This window comes from Kogia breviceps, chromosome 12 (assembly GCF_026419965.1).
Source record: "Kogia breviceps isolate mKogBre1 chromosome 12, mKogBre1 haplotype 1, whole genome shotgun sequence".
Taxonomy (NCBI): Eukaryota; Metazoa; Chordata; class Mammalia; order Artiodactyla; family Physeteridae; genus Kogia; species Kogia breviceps.
Genome location: NC_081321.1, coordinates 3287566 through 3304575, shown reverse-complemented (window position 1 = coordinate 3304575; position 17010 = coordinate 3287566). Strand labels below are relative to the sequence as shown.

General features: G+C 60.7%; 1 protein-coding gene and 1 long non-coding RNA gene across 8 annotated transcripts in view; one reads left to right on the top strand and one right to left on the bottom strand.

Annotated features, from left to right (window-relative positions):
* Positions 1 to 17010, bottom strand: part of TSPAN9 (tetraspanin 9) — a 185552-nt gene that overhangs the window by 28267 nt on the left and 140275 nt on the right. The gene's annotated exons all lie outside the window — the stretch shown is intronic.
* LOC131766737 (uncharacterized) lies at positions 5232 to 16001 on the top strand. 2 transcript variants are annotated; one of them, XR_010835730.1, is made up of 4 exons: positions 5232 to 8441; positions 9077 to 11113; positions 11967 to 13077; positions 13944 to 16001. It is a non-coding gene; the product is annotated as an uncharacterized lncRNA (long non-coding RNA). The 2 variants fall into 2 exon arrangements; XR_010835729.1 differs by having other exon boundaries at positions 11967 to 16001.

Below are 17010 nucleotides of genomic sequence, written 5' to 3'. Positions count from 1 at the left end.
CTGCATCGGCAGGCAGATTCTCAACCACCGCGCCACCAGGGAAGCCCTCTACCTCTGATTTTTGACCCCATCTCTCCCCGACTCCACTGCTACCCCAGCCTCCTCCTTGAACTTCTGCGATCCTTTTCTGTTTTCCCAGCTGCCACCCCTGCCCCTCCACTACTCACTCTCCACAGAGCAGCAGATTTCCACAGGTTCCCCTCGTATGCAGAACAAATCCCAAATCCCTTCCCGTGCCCTCCGGGACCCTCCACGATCCAGCCTCTGCCTTGCCCGCCTCCTCCGTGCCCTGGTCCCGTTCACCGGCCTCTGCTAGCTCCCAGGCACACCATGTTATTCCGCACTCGGGTGTCCCTTGTCCAGAATGTTCTTCCTTAGAGACTCGTGGTTTCATTCTTCTCCTTTAAGCTTCCTTTGCTCCCCCATCTTGTATGAAAACCTATTATGACTTTAAGTATTTATTTACTCTTGTCCATCTTCCCTGCTAGAATGTGAGCTCCATGAGGTCAGAGATCCCTGACTTGTCCCTTGTGTGTCCCTCGGGTGCCAGGTTCATGGTAAAGGCTCAGTGAATCTCTGTGGAGGAAGGAACAGAGAGAGGGAGGAGACCCGGACTCGGGAACCTCCTGTCCTGGGGAACGTATGCCTTCAGCGTACGTGGAGTAAACTTCTCGGGCATCACCGAGAGCCTGGGAGTGGAGGAAGGGTGATTGAGCTCAGCACAGAGAAAATGCTGCAGGATGTGAAAAGCTCTGGTGAAAAGGGACAAGACGGAGCACAGGCTATGAAGTTGATGGACTCGAGGGAGTTCAATTCCCTGCCCCTGCTGCGCAACGTGAGAAAAGCAACTTGACCTCTCTGGGCCTTAATTCCTCATTTACAAGACGGAGACACCACCACCAAACTCACAAGGTTGCATAAGCACGGTGCCTGGTACAGTGATGCTCACAGAAGAGTCTCCTTTTGCAAAGGATGCTGGGGGCTCAGGCCCACACACTCTTTCTAAATAAATGAGGTCCTCCTCCAGCTCCCCGGACGCCGGGCTGCCTGGTGTCACCATCACTCACGTATCAGCCACCTCATCTCAGGGTCTCACCTAAGGGACAAGGGGCAGTGAGGGGGGACGTGGTGAAGCTGGGCATACACCATGCTGTCTGCTAAGATCACGGACACGCTGGCACGTGCATTCAATTCCAGTGAATCTCTGTTGGGGGTCAGCAAGGAACGTCTGCTCCCAACCAAGCCGCCATTTTTGACCGTGGCTTGGGGACAAGACCCTGGGAGCAGGTACAGTGGCGGGGTTGGGCGGGGGCGGGGCCACGGCACGGTGCCGTTCAATACCGCTTGGTTCTAGGGTCACCCCCAGCTCCATGCAGCCCTGATGGGAGGGGGAGACGAGAAAAAGAACCAGCTCACCTGACGTCTTGGTAACAAATGCCAAAGAGCAGCGCCAAACCCAGGGAAGGGGGAAAGGCTCCATCTGCCCTTAGCTGCTCCCTGAAGGAGACAAGCCACGCGGCCCAGGGCAGAGATGCTCACAGCGGAGTCCCTCCTCCAGAAGTCGAGGGCCTGTGCTCTCCTTCCCCATCCCAGCGGACAGGACACCAGGGAGATTTCGAGCCCCAGAATATACCCATGGGTGGGAGGACGCGTCCCAGGCCCATAGCACTCAGACCCCAAACGAATCTTGCCAAGACTCTCCTTTCCTGAACCCCCAAAGCCCGTGGGCTGGACCACCAGGGTGCAGATTCAGCCCGGGACAGAGCCAATAGCCTGCCTGCAGGGGGCTCAACCCTCAGCTAGCCAACAGCACCCCAGCACCCGTCTCCTCCCTGCCCCCTCAATTATGCTTCCTAGAACTGCTCTTGCCGTGCAGAGCTTCACTGGCTCCCCCCTGCCCTGCGAGGCGCCCACGCCCTCTGGCCTGGCAGTCAAGTTCCTCAAGAGCTGGCCACGGCTCCCCGCCCAGCGTGCCTGCTGGGAACCATCTTACTCCGGCAAGACGGAGAGGCCAGCTTCGTTGTCATCCAAATAGCCCCCTGTTCGTTCTCCTAGCTCACCCCGCAAGGGCGGCTAAGGGCTCCTCCTGCAGGGCATTGTTCTCCGGCGAAGAGCACGAAGAACCCGAAGGATAAAGGCCAGTCCTCTCCACGTCTGCGGCCCTGCGGCATCCGCACTCTGCGCGAAGTTCCCGACTCGACACACGCAGCGGCCAGTTAGAGAGATGTCGCCCCAGGTGAGAGGGACATGTGCAGGAAGACAGAGGCGGGAGGTTCCAGAATCCCCGCGGAGATGCTGGCGAGAGGGGGGCCAGGGCCACAGCAGAGGGGCCTGGAGAGCTTGTTGGGGATAATCTACTCCCGTGGCGCCTGTGCAGGCTTCGGCTGGTTGAGCTGAGATGGAACAAGCAGCGAGCGCTGTTGTTCTCGGACGCCTCGGCTGTGACGGGAGTGAGAACGGCAAGACAGTGGCCATAAAGCAGAGGACGGCCCGTGGGGGCGTGCGACACTCGACGGGGACCAGTTTCATGGTCCTGGAAAGAGGAGGTACCGAGAAGCTCAGGAGCACGGCCCATCCACAGCAGCAGGAGATGGAGCGGGACCCCCAGCCCCGGGAGGGAGGGGTCAGGCTGGAGGAGAACTCCGGGCTGGAAGCAGCACTTGCGGGGGAAGCAGTGCACACCTCCCACGAGGCTGGCGGCCGAGAACTGCCCGCCCGCCGCCCCCAGAGACCCCAGAGGGGCAGGCAGGCAGGCTACACACCTACCCTCCCCCTGCAAAAGGGTGAGGGTTGACGCCTGCAGCACCTCCCCCTGCAAAAGGGTGAGGGTTGACACCTGCAGCACCTCCCCCTGCAAAAGGGTGAGGGTTAACGCCTGCAGCACCTCCCCCTGCAAAAGGGTGAGGGTTAATGCCTGCAGCAGACGGGGCGGGAGCAGGAAACCCCCAAAGCCTAGTTCTGTAGCGGGAGAGCTTCCTGCTCTTATGCGAGGCATTGGAAAGTGGGTCCTAACTCATCAGGCCGTGGCGGGGGGGTGACAGGACCAGGATGGGGAATCCCTGACCTTCGGGGGTGCTACACACTCACCCCGATACTCAGCAAGGCAGGTCCCTGGGCCTGAGCTACTTCCCGGGGGAAGTGCACCGTCTCTGTGCCACGGGGCTGACCACAGGGCTGCCCCAGGACACCCTCCCACGGGACGGCCCCGTCAGAAAGACAGTCACACAGCAGCGTCCGCTTTGCCCTTCAGGCACCGGCCCTCCCCTGGATGGACCCTCTTGAAGTGCAGCTCCACGACGGCTCCGGCTCTGCTTTGGACAATGTGGGGTCGTCACAACTTTGGGGGTCTTCAGTCCCCCCGAAAAGAGTTAACCTGGCCTCAAACCTGGCGCCTTAACCTGGCGCCGCTGTGGAGTTTATCTGACCTCCTGAAGGGATTAGCACCCGGCTCAAGAAATGCCAATCGGCCAACGGGGCCAAATTTAACCTCAGCCATCCTCCCACCCTCGCCAGGGCACTCTCAAGATCGGCGATTACGCTAGAGGCAGCTCTCACCACAGCCCGTCATCTGCTATTTATAACCCGCTCGCCTTCTGGGAGGAACCAGACACCTCCCGTCACAGCGAGGCACCGAGGGACTCGGCCACGGGGGCCGGTGCCGCCCAGGACCCTGCAGGAGGCACTCCTCCCAGGCTCCGAGCGGCCCTGCCCCGTCTTCTCCGCTGCACGGACCGAGGGCACCTCTGCCAGGGCCCTGCACTTCCCTGTGCAGGCTCCGGGCTGAGCACCAGACGCAGCTCGCACTAGCTCTCCGCCCAGGGCCCTCCAGCTGCTGGCGCCCCCAGCGGCGCCCCCCTCTTCCTCACCCCTTCATCACTCTGTGGTCCATCCAGGCGGCGGAACAGAATTCTGTGCTGAGCAGAAATGAGCCGTCACGCCATGACAAGACATGGACGGACCTTCAGCGCGTGTTACTAAGTGAAAGAAACCCACCTGAAGAGGCGACACGCTGTAGGAGTCCAGCGAGGTAACATATTCCCAAAAAGGCAAAACCATGGAGACAGAACGTTAATCACCGGGTGCCCCGGTTTGTGGAGGTAAAAAGGTAGAGCCCGGAGGATATTTAGGGCAGTGAAAATACCCTGTATGATACTAGACTGGTGGGAACAGATCCTTTATACATTTGCCAAATCCATAGGATGTACCACCCCAAGAGTGAAGCCTCACGTCAACTACAGACTTTGGGTGACCATGACTTGTCGATGCAGGTTCATCCTTGGTAGCAAGTGTTGCATCCGGCGGGGATGTTGGTAACAGGGGACGCCGTCCGTGCGTGGGGTGTATGGGACGCGTCTCCTGCACCTTCCTCTCAATTTTGTTGTAAACCTAAGAGGGCTCTTAAGGAAAAAAACAACAAAAAACACTCTTCTAAAGGAAAAAAGAAAAAGGTAGGTGACAGCAAACAGCCCTACAAGGATGTAACTGGCAGAAGAGAGGCTCTTCCACTCGAGGACACTAACGAAAGCAGGCACCTGTCCCTCAGAGACACGAAGGGGGTCCGGCTTGGTTCCCACCAAGGACACGCCTGAACCTCTCCCGAACCACAGAGGCTCATCTCCGGACCTGAGAGGGGCCAACCCTTCTCGGCACTGCCATACGGTCGAGAGTCCGTTTACGTGTTTGCACAAGGACTTCGTCTAAAAGATGCTGCTTCATTCTAAGGGTCACCCACAGAGAAAGGCTCTCCGGCTTCTGGGCTACAGGTGAGATGTCCCAAGAAGCCCTTTCTGAAAGCCAGGCATTCTTCTACCACCGAAGGTGGTAGGAATCCCGCTGGCAGCTCCACGCCACTAAAACAGGCCCCTGTGCCATCCTCCCTCTATGGGTCACAGCGGCCACATCCCTTTGGGGTGGCACAGGGACAATCTCTCAAGTACGGTGGCAAAGGGCTGAGTGGGGAGAAAGTGCTAGAGAAAAGTTTAATAATAGCTGGGTTGGGCACGGCCCGTTTCCTTTTTCGGCTCCCTGGCGGGCCGCTCCCATTACGCGGTGAGGCCGTGGGCAGAGCCCGTCAGCTGCTGCTGAGACTCAAACCCAGGTCAGCCCGGGGGCCGCGTCTCCTCAGGCCACCCCGGTAAAGGGTCCACATGCCGCGGTCAGATGAGGGCCACGCACAAACTTGCAGGGCTCACCTGGCGCAGCTTCGCTATATAAAGCCTAGAGCTGGCGGGACAGACAGGGCCAGGCCGCGAGCCTCAAGGCTGACCATCCTGCGCCCGCCAGCCCTGCAGCCCAGCCACGCGGCCTGTCTTCACTGTCCCTCTTGACCACAGACTGCTGCTCTGGGCTCTGGGGGGCAAAGGGGAGCTGGTAACCGCAGCAGGAAGCCCACAGGGCGGGCAGGCTGGCGTCAGAGCAGCTCTCCTGGCGATGGGTCATCGGCCGCCCTCCGTCCAGCCTCTCCCGTCCCCTGGAAACCAACAGATAAATACATCCGACAGTCAACACACGTGTGCACAGAGCATCCACCCAGCGCGGCAGCTACAGACCACAGAGGGAAGCGTCCACGGGAAAACGTGCACTACGTGCCTGTCGCCATTGATGAGCTATGAATGGAAGCCGACTCGGAATCGGTATTAAGAGGACAGGATTAGGGGGTGGCATGCCTGAAACACAGCGCTTAGCCACACGTGGTCCATCTGTGACTCATCTTCCATATCCGTGAAATGGGTTTACGAACAGTACCTCCTTCGGAGCTGTCGTGAAGCTAAAATAAGTTCAAGTAGGAAAAGCATTTGAAACTGTGCCTGGTACTGAGTCAGTGTTCTACAGGCGCTGGACAGTGCCACCATCACCATCAGGACGGACGAGACAGACCCGAGTCCTTCAGCTCAGGCCTCTTGCTGGTGGAGGAATGCACTGAGCACTGGTCTGGGGCCTGGAACTCGGGCCCAGGCTGGGTCAGGAGGTGCCTTCGAACCCGACCCAGAGGCAGCCCAAGGCAAGCACCAATGTCCAATTCTCCGTGGGCCTGCAGACGGTTCTCCCCCCAGCCTCTAAAACGGGAACCACCACCCCTGCGTTTAGGCCTCCAATCTGGGGACGTGGGGAGGGGAGGGGTGAGGGCAAGGAAGACGGCCCTCAAGCCCGGAAAAGGTCTGGAGAAGAAGCTCGAGCCCCTGAAGGCAGCCAGCACCTGGCCCAACAGAGGAAGGGCCCCCGCCCAGCCGGTGTTTCCAACTTCACCGTCACTGCCACCGTGCAGGGAGCGGGGCCTGTGCACTAGGCTCTGGGCCGGGTGTTCCAGACCCATTGTTCCATGTAACCTCACACCAGTCCAAGGAGGTGGGCACTGTTGTCCAAGACCAAGCAGCAGGGCCAGGCTGAGTCCCCAGCTCTGTCTGCCTCCACGGCCCTTACCGCACTCCCCGGCTGGGTGTCAGAATCCCCGGGAAGGATTTTGGCATTGCAGCTGCCCAGGCCCCCACCCCGGAGCCGCTGAGCATCAGAATCTCCGGAGCTGTAACCAGCCAGCTTCCCAGCCAGAAGTGGGCTCTGCAGAAATATCCCCGGCGAGGGGCTTCCCTGGTGGCGCAGTGGTTGAGAATCCGCCTGCCAATGCAGGAGACACGGGTTCGAGCCCTGGTCCAGGAAGATCCCACATGCCGCGGAGCAACTAAGCCCGTGCGCCACAACTACTGAGCCTGCGCTCTAGAGCCCACGAGCCACAACTACCGAAGCCCGCGCGCCTAGAGCCTGTGCTCCGCAACAAGAGAAGCCACCGCGATGAGAACCCGCGCACCGCAACGAAGAGTAGCCCCCGGTCGCCGCAACTAGAGAAAGCCCGCGCGCAGCAACGAAGAGCCAATGCAGCCAAAAATAAATAAATAAATGAATTTATTCTTTTAAAAAAAAGAAAGAAATATCCCCAGGGACACGCTGCCCCTTGAGGCCGGACATGCTGCGACCCCTCCCCCGCATCCCCTGGAGAATGAACACCTTGTCACCAGCGCCCTGGGCACCCCACCCCCTACGGCAGGGCTCCTGGGGGCAGTAACCAGACTCCATCCGATCCCGGCCTGGCGCGCTGCGGACCCTGCAGGGGAGGGACTAGTTTTCCACCGAAGCTGGTCCTGGGCCGACGGGCATCACGGCAGGTACCCTGTGTCTGTGACGGGGTTCTGGGAAGGTGGCAGCAGCGGCCACTGCAGTGGCCGAGTCGTCCGGCCCCGGACGACTTGCAGCACGCACCCGCCCTACAGACCCTCGTCTCGGCTCACGTCCACTACACCTACGAGGTGAGCATCATCATAAGCCCTGTGCCGATGAGAAACCGAGGCTCAGAGAGGTTGAGGCACTTGCCTGTGAGAGGCTCAGCAAGCCAGACCCAGAATCCAGGATCTGAAGCACAGGCCACGTTGGGTCCTTCACGAGGTGCTGGTTATTATGTCATTCACTGGGCCGCCAGCAGCCTCTACGGCGCTGAACAGCCTTGGCTGCCTGTTTCCACCATCTCTTTATTTGGTTTTCTTGGAAACGTGTGTCTACTTAGAGAGGCTCTGCCTGGTGGGGAGACTGACTTCGGCAGATGAAGCGGACAACAGGGCTCGGGAGATCCCAGACGACCTCATAACAATTCTCTGAGGTCACGGGAACGCTTTGAGAGGCAGGGCAGAGCGGCGTGGGTCCCCTTCTTCCAGGTGGCAAGGAAAACAGGGCAGCCACGCCGCCTGCTCAATCACGGCGCCAGCACCACGGACAAAGCAGGCTGCCGCTGCCGGGCCGGGGCCCATCCGCCGTGTCATCGTGCAAACCCTCTTCCAGATGGCCCTGAAACGGCCCCGCCTCCCACCCCCGTGTCCTCCCCCCAGGACACGTGTCCCTGGGCCCAAGGAGGGAAATGCAACCAGCCCCCAGCAGCCCCGCGAGGGAAGGGAAGGGTCCCAGGCTCAGCCCAAGAGGCACTTCTCACTGCTCCCTCCGGTTTAAAATAGGCCATGAGGACGCCTGCCAAGACCCAGTGCTCCTGGCAAACAGGAGGGTTATATTTCTGGCTGTGCACCGTGAAACACCAGGGAAGGCTTCCCAAACCAACAGCTGACTCGGGCTGCGATGACAAGACGATCCTGAGAGTTGGCCGGGGCTCAGCCAGCGGCGGGCTCCCCGAGTGTGTCCAGCAGGGGGGCCACCCCCACCCGAGCTCTGGGAGCAGGGCGGCGGCCATATACGGGAGCCCAGGGGGCGGGGAGTCCTCTGGCCCCGGCAGCAGCTCACGCTCAGGCGGGCCTGTGCGCACACCTGCCGCGGATGAACATTCCTGCGTGCCATTCCCTGGCCTGGAATGGGCTTCCCCATCCTGCTGCCATCACCATCCCCTCTCACCTGCTCCCGGAAGCCTAGCCAGAGGCTCTGCCTCCCTCCACGCTGCCCACGAGGAACAGGTGGGCACTGGAGGGGGCTGGGGGAGGGGGAGGGGGGAGCGGCGAGGGGCACGGCTGCGGGTTTGAAGTGCCGGCAGCACTGCCGTGGCTCACGGTGTCTGGACGTATCCCACGAGGCTCCGGAGGGCAGGGCGGGGAGCAGGGTCGGAACCTACAGGCGAAAAACGATCCGACAGCCTCCCTCACCCAGAGACCCGGGGCTCACCAACGCGGCAGCTGCCACTAGAAGTCTGGGACCAGACCCCACGGCCGCCTGCCGGGAGCCTCTGCTTTGGCGCAGGGGGCTGTCCCACGAGCCCCTGGGGTCCCAGCCACTCCACAGCAAGTCCCGGAAGCGGCGTCCCCCTTCCAGGGGGCACTCGAGCCTGGGCCGAGTGGCTGCCCAGTCCCCAGCCAGCTAGGGCTGACAGTCAAAGTGGGAGGCCCCAGGCAGCCCAGGCTAGGAGGGCTGGGAACCCCCTATCCTGTGTCCTTCTATTCCTTTAAACTCAAGGCGCCCTTGGCAACAAAAGTCTCTCCTCCCACCTACACACCTGGAAACGCATCAAAGGTGAGCAGAGGTTAGCTCGGCACGGCAACGTGATGAAGCTAAAACTTTAATGCATGCTCCTTTTCTACCTCTCTACTCTTTCTAGTGCTCTCCAATGACCACATACAAATTTTATCATCAGAAATAAACTTTTGTTTAGAGAAGATCCCACTTCCTTCTCCCCTCAGACACCGCCATCAGTAGCGAAGACGGACCACCTGGAGACCTCTACCCTCCTCTTTCCCGTACCCTCTGGCACATTCACACACACCAGGGGAGAGTGTCACATGCAAGGGGACCTCGTTTCTAGGGCAACTCGTTGCTGGGAAGGTCAGAGCACTCTACTTCCCTGCTTTTCAGGTGCTAGACGCCTGTGTGACAGCAGAGGTGTACCCAGCAGGGGCAGGCGGAGTGCGATTTTCCTTCCTGTCGTGGAAGTGGTCTCTGCTGTTCCCAAGGCTCCCTCCCCACCTCCAAAGATGGCCTTGGATCTTTAACACGCCTGCGACCTCTTTAAGAAACCCAGGCTGGTGTGAAGCCCCCAAGCAGGAGATCTTCCGAGCTCTCATCTCGCCACCCACGCCCATCCCCGCGGTGACTCCCAAAACGCTAGGCGCAAGGAAAATGAGGAAGAAAGGGAGCTGACAAAGAAGCGGAGGCCACAAGGAGATGAGAGAGTGCCTGGCCAGAGCACGGCGCCACCAAGTCCACCTCGGTCCGCCCGCGACCCCTCCCGGCCCTGAGCCCCCTCCTCCCAGCAGGTCGTGCCGTCCCCAGGCCTGGCACCCGTGATTAGCACAGGAGGCCAGGAGCCCAGCTCTGCATGCCTCCGGCACTCCGTCACAGCGCCAGGAAAGGCTCTCCTGTCACAGACACGATGCGGTGGGTGAGCCAGCAGGCCCGGGACGGGCCGTATCTGTGGCCTCTGCTCAGCTGACCTCAGCGTGGGCGCCTGGGCCTGGAGTGGGAGCAGGGACGGGCTTCTCGTGGTGTGTCTGTGCGGCGGGGAGGTGTCCTGCGCGCGCCAGCTGTGGGAGGATCTGGGCCGGGGGTGGCCCGACTCCAAGGGGGAGACTCGTCCCCACATAAACACACCAGATAGACAGGAAGCAAGTGAGAACTTGAGACGTGAGGGGAGATTCCTAAAAAGCTGAGACCTCCTCATTCTGGAAAAACAAAGTCGAGGGGGATTAGACCGAAGTTTGCAAAATCACGAAGGACAACGAGAGAGCAGCCCAGACCAGTCCAACAGACCCCGAGACAGAACAGCTCAGAGAACCTCACGATGACAGAGCCACAGGGGGCCGCTCAGGAAGCAGGGGTGCTGGGGGGCGTGGCCCTCACCGGCGGCCAGGCCTCGTCAACGGGTGTGGGTGAGCAGGAAGTACGTGACGTCTGCTGTCGGATCCCAGCTTTGAGGCTTTGAGCAGATAACACACCTCCCTGGGCCACTCCCTCACTCGTGAAACACAGCTTAGGATATCTTCCGTGCAGGAACGACACGAGGACTAAAGCAAGTAACACGTGAACCCCGAGGACAGGGCCTGGTGTGAGGGAGGTGCGCCAGGGGTCCCTCACGAGGGTCCGCATTCACCGCGGGGGCAACTCAGACGTGGTTTGCCCACAGGAATGTCGGGCGTGCATTTGGGGAGTGAGATGTAACCCAGCTGTGGCTCAGTCCTCTCTGTGCCTGAGCTTCATCATCCAAAAAGTGGACGAACTCTTCCACCTCGCAGGCCAATTGCTTGTAAAGACGCACTGCAAACTACAAAGGCACCTGCTACACCTGAGACGCTATGATCAGAGCTCGTAGCTGAAACCAAGAGGCTGGACAGGTTTGCCAAGGGGGAGACAGGAGGATAAGAGAAGGGGAAGGACCAGAGGTGTCACTTTCGAGGACATTAGCTCAGGGCGAGCAGCGGCCGTGGAGAAAGCAGAGAAGCAGAAGAACGGACTAGGAGAGCACGCCACCTCCCGAGTCAAAGGCAGAGAGTGGTGCCTTCCAAGAGGAGCTGCACGGAGTCCTCCTCTGCAGTGCACACTCTCGCCCCAGCCTGCCGGCCCGGCCAACACCGCCCAGCGCCCCACACGGATGACTCCTCTCCCTCTCCCCGAAGAGGAGGACAGTTTCAAAGCTAAGGAGGTAACTCCTGCAGAAGTGAGCAGGGGCTGTGAGCATCCCTGTGCTGGGGACTCATCAAAGTCCCAGGGGGCAGACATGGCCAGGAAGGAGGCGTTCAGGAGCCATCTGCGCCCTGATGAAAATGCAGAGCCCGTTAGGGACTCCCCTGGTCCAGCGGTTAGGACTCGGAGCTCTCACTGCCGAGGGCGCAGTTTCGATCCCGGGTCGGGGAACTAAGATCCCGCGAGCCGCACGGTGCAGGCTGAATAATTAAATAAATAAATATTTTTTAAAAAACAAGAGCCTGTTGCTCTGACACGCGGAGGCTGAGCAGACCCAAGGGAGAGGGGCAGGAAGGCAGGCCGACCATCGGGAGACCAAGAGGCAGTCTTCTAACCCGTCCCCCTCCGGGCCCACCACGCTTGCCCACCGGCACGCGTGTGCTGCAGTGCGTGCCGCCCTGTCCTGGCAGCAGAGGCTGAGGGCCGGGGTCGGAGGGTGGGGGGAGCCCACCAGTAGGAAGAGCCCAGAGGGAGAGCAGTGGAGGGGGCCAGGGCAGACGCCAGCACAGTGGGGTAGAGGCTGAAGCTGGCCACGGCCGCTCAGCGGGTGCCCTCCGGGGTGTCTCTCTGTGGGCGGAACACCCAGCCCCCTCAAGGGCTCTCCCCCAGCCTGCCTGCCCTGGGGAGGCTCCCGGACCTCACTGTCATTTTGGCCTGACACCTCTCGGGCCTTCCTGTGCTTCGTCCTGCTCTGCAGACAGAGACCCCGAAGCAGGAAGGCCTGCAGAGGGCTTCTATGCCGCCCTCCGGCTCCACGCGGGCCACACTCTGGCAGCACAGACGCCTGGCGACCACGACTCTTTTTTTTCCAGGCCAGCAAATTCCATCACCCGTAGCCAGAGTCAGCAAACCTCCTCTCCGGCTCTGCCCTGAGCACGTTTCACGGGTCTCTGTCAAGCCACTCCTGCCGTAACTTTGATCGCTCCTGCCAGGCCTCGGAGAGGCTCACGGGCTTCCCAAGACACCTTCCCTACGACCTCACAGCTTCAACACGGTACGTTTACAATCAACTTCCATGAGCCCAGCACGCAAAACACTCCTCCTCTCTGCCCTGGACAAACCCACAGCCTGTCCACCCACCCCTTCCTTCCGTCCACCTGGGACCGCACTCTACCCTCAGTCCAGGAGCTATAAACGCACCACAGACTGGAGACTGCCCGCACTTCGCCCGGGCCTCCACTGCCCACTGACCAGCCTCGGCCTCCCTGTGCCCCGAGGAGCAGAGCCCCACTCACCGCCAGCCCAGCGCCGCCTTTGTGAGCCTCCCTGAGGGCTGGGCTGCCCGGATGGCCGGGCGGCACCCGGAGTGGGAGCTGGGAGAGTCGCCAGGGCTGCTCTGAACAGCCACCGACAGGGCTTTGCTCCACCCTGCCCGGAACGAGGCCAGTATTAGGCCCAGGAATTGGAGGGTCGTGGTCCAGAAGGATGCGGGTGCTGTGACCAAGATGACACGGGTCTGGAACAGTTAGGCTACTGTTCCCTGGCGCCAAGAGAGGCACAGGCTTGGAATCCCAAACTTCTCAGGTGGGACATCCTGCCACATGTCCGTCCGCCTTTCCTCCCCCCTGCAGGGCACATCCTCAGAGTAAACGGGGTTCAAGCCCTTCTGCCAGAAGCAGCTGCGGTCCGTCTTCCATCTCTCTTTCCTGCACCTCTGGGCACCTCCCTCTGGCAGCGTCCCGAGAACCACAAACGGGCCTGGCACCTTCCGGGGCTGTCCCACTGGCTGGCAGGTGCGAGAAACGTGCCTTGCTCCAGGCGCCTGCTCGCTGGCTTGGCCGCCCCGGGGATGGTCCGGTCAGAGCGGTGCCGAGTTCCAGAACCAGGCACTGTCAGCGAAAGGCAGAGGAGCAGAGCCTGCCAGCGGCTGGAGGGGGACTTGGGGAGGTCTGTTCTCCCTCCATCCCAGGAACTCACACCCAGGTGAGCTGCGCTGCTGCACACAGACCTGTCTTCTCCAGAAGCCAGGGAAGACCGGATGCCCATGCAGTTGGGAAGCTAAGGCCCAGGGAGGGGGAGGCCTGGCAGAAGTGGGTCCGCGAAGCCCCAGGAGTGTGGCCGGATGCCAGGAGACAGAGCTGGGTCGGCTGACCTCAGGAGGGGGAAGGGAGGAAGAGCCCAGCCACAGACACAGGGAGAAGGTTCCAGAGCCTTCTCTGCTGCCCAACAGCAAGATTTGGCTCCCGCTATCCCTTTCCCCTCCATTACCCGAGCTCTCACGCCCATGACTAAAGAGACCATCAGCCAGATGGTCCCCTTCAGGGAGCAGCTGGGGGCTCACCATCTGGCGGGACTGATGCTGTGTGCCCGCCGCACTGGGGACAGCAGGGCTGGCGCGGCACGAGAGCAGGGTCCCCTAAAGTGGACATCGCCAGGTGCTGACGACCGACCAGCCAGGCCTGGCCAGCGAGGCTTTGGTTCCCAGGAGGGCAGAACCAGAGGGCATGCGGGGACAGCGGGGCCCCAGGACAGCCGACGAGGGCAGCTCAATCACAGAAGGCTTCCCAGAGGCAGCGGCCTCGAGCTCGGTCACCTCCTGCCGCCCTGCCGCCCCTCAGAGGCCACGGGGCCTGCGAGCCTGTATCAGAGGATACAGGAGATCAGTGGGGCCTCTGTGTCCCTCCTCAGCCAGGCCTGGGCAGGGTGGCCAAGGCGAGGGGGTGGAGGAGGGTGGCAGAGGCAGGGCCTGACACCTGCTGCTCCCCTCACCGCCGCGTCCCCCCCCCCCCCCCGCTGGCTGTGACCCAGTGCGGCGCTAAGCGGCTTAGCCAAGGGCCCTGTCTCCTCAGCTCAGGACTGGCGTCTAAGGATGCGGGAGCAGGGTGGCCTCAGCCAAACAGGGCCGGTGCGACCATCAGTGAAGCCGAGCTCGTCCCGCAGCTCCTCTGAGCCTCCTAAGGAAGGACAAGAGCAGCCCTGCCTCCTGGTCGTGACGGGGCTTCGGTGGGGTCATGGGAGTGAGGCCAGCTCCGTGCCTGGCCCACAGGAGACCTCCACGCTGGCGCCCGTGACAGTGCGTGGAAGCACTGCGGGTTTGGCCAGCAGAAAACGAGGTGCAGAGCTCAGCCGCTACGCAGTAACTTCGGCAGGAGAAAGGTGGAAGAACTCACGGAAAACGAGAGCAGCCCTAGGACAGGCTGGAGGGATGAGTCTGTATCGGGTGATCTTCTCTACTTTGGGTTTGAAGGCCCATCCTGAGCCCTCATCCCCCGGCACACTGGTCCACCCACAGCCCAGCGCCCTCTGGCTGGCTCGGAGGCGGGGCCCGGAGCCCACCGCACTGTTCCCTCCCGCCGTGGCCCCGCCTCTGAGGACACCCTCCCACTGCCCCAGGCACGCGGGCAGGGTTCAGGGAGCAGCCACCGGGCGGAGGACACGGGACGCCCAGCTGTCAGCGTTGCCGGATCTTCCGGGAGGGAAGGACCAGCGCAGAAGGTCACACGTACACTCAACGAGGGCCCCGTGCCCTTGTGGCACCTTCACGGTGGCCAGGGCACCCCCGCCGCAGCCTGCCCCTCAACCCTGCTGACCACTAGAGCCCCTTGCTTGTCCTGTGCCGTCAGCTGAGCACAGAGAAGGGCAGGGTCAGCCCCGTCCTTGGGACCTGGTGGGCAAAGGAGGAGAAGGCACCTGGCCGTCCGGGCTCTGCCCAGAGCTGACCGTGGGAGCTGATCAGCCATGTCCCCGTTCTGGGAGCTGCCCACTGGGGGCTGGGAATGCGGGGGCTGGGCAGGGAGCTCAGCGCAGAGCAGCAGGTGGGTGGCAACCCCGGAGGGCCAGGCCACCAGGCAGAAGGCACACCCAGGCCTCGGGCCTCGGGCCTCGGCCACACCCACCCCAACCAGGGCACGGGGAAGAGCCCCTCCCATGCTGCCCCCCACCCTGGCTCAGGGCTGGGTAAGAGGAGCTCTTGATGGGGCCCCTCCCTGCCGGCTCCCAAGCAGTCCCATCCCCAGGGGACCAAGGAGGCCTGAGAGGGAGACCCCTGAAGCCGGCCTGGGGACACCAGAGCGGCAGGGAGGCAAGAGGGCAGGACAGCAAAACGCTCTCTCCCTGGATCAGGGCTACTCCCTGCTCAGAGGAAGAGGGAGGTGTCCGGGTCTAGAATGGAGAGCCCCTCCTGCCCCAGGCACAGCCCCCAGCCTGCCAGGGCCCCGACTCAGCAGCTGCGCTGTGGCCGCAGTGAGGAGGGGGCAGGGGACGGGACTCTGCCCTCCACAGCCCGGCCAGCAGCATTCCATTCTATCCTGAGTGAGTGACACAGCAGAGTCCCAGGCTGGCAGTGTCAACTGCCTCCCAGCCCTGCTGAGTACACTGGCCAGGCCAGCCCCTCCACGCGCGCCAGGACCGGCTGAGATCACTGGTGTAGGGTCAGGGCCCCGGCACCTGGCCTCCCACCTACAAGGAAGAAACCCAGGCCCTGATGGCGCAGTGGTTAAGAATCCGCCTGCCAATGCAGGGGACACGGGTTCGAGCCCTGGTCCGGGAAGATCCCACACGCCACGGAGCAGCCAAGCCCGTGTGCCGCAACTACTGAGCCTGCTGTGAGCCACAATTACTGAGCCCGTGAGCCACAACTACTAAGCCCGCACGCCTAGAGCCCGTGCTCCACAACAAGAACAGCCACCGCAGTGAGAAGCCCGTGCACTGCAATGAAGACCCAACATAGCCAAAAAAAAAATTGTTCAAAACTCACGCAGCCCACTTCTCCTGAGCCACTTCCTTGGGTCACCTTTTGGGGATGTCCTTCCTGTCATATGCAGTCATACACATATGCATACATATGTTTTGAATTTAGGAACTTACTGTGTACACACCACGATAAACTATTTTTTCTCTCAAAAGTATACGGTGGTGGTAGTTACGTGACTGCCTGTATTTGTCAAAACTCAGAACTGCGCAGCAAAAAGAGCAAATTTTACTCTTGTATGTGAAGTAGACCCTATTGCCAACATTTCCGCCCATGTCATGTAATAATTTCCCAAACTCACTCACCCACAAACATATCGCATGTTATTTAACGCTTCCCCTCCTGGAGGACATGCAAGTTGTTCTTAATTCTCCTCTGTTACAAACTGCTCTTTGGTGAGCACCCTGACAGATGACACACTGGACAGCATTTCAGGTTATTTTCTCAGGATGGAGTCTTGCAAGGGCCGCCCCGGGTCAGAGGACAAGGCCGTTTTTAGGGCTCTTGATACCCTGTGCAAAGTTGTTTAGTGCCAAGGTTGTGACACTTTTTCCTTCCCCCCAGAGCTGAATCAGAGGACTGCATCATCTTGGCAATTAACAGCTTAAAAATCTGTGCACATTGTGAGGCTAGAAGATAGCACACTATTATTGTCATAATTTGGGTTTCTTTGATTACTAGGAATGTTACGCATTCCTTCTCATGTTTATTGATCACTGATATGTCTTCTTATGCAAATCTAGTTACCACAACAGCCGGCAAGCCACAACTCTCAAACGTCTGTGCCATTAGAGCGTGACTGTTATAATATGTCGAATACACGTGAACCCACAGGAGTTAATAGTATGCTCGTGTTTAATACAGCAGCACAGCGTTTTGGCGTGGGGTACTGTGAGGTGCACCAGGTTTGAATCCTGACAGCCCTGGGCGTACATCCTTGCGTACCAGCTGTGTGTCGGTGGGGAAGTTACTTAACCTCTCTGAGCCTCAGTTTCACCTGTAGTGGCGTTAATTCTAAAATGGAACGACAGTAACTACCTAGCAGGGCCCCCGTGAGAACCAGCTGAGGCACTCCGTGTAGGGCCACAGCCCCGTGGAGCTCAACAACAAGTAGCAACGACCACACGGGTGCTACCGAACGGCTGCTGTGCAAAGCCCCGGTCCTG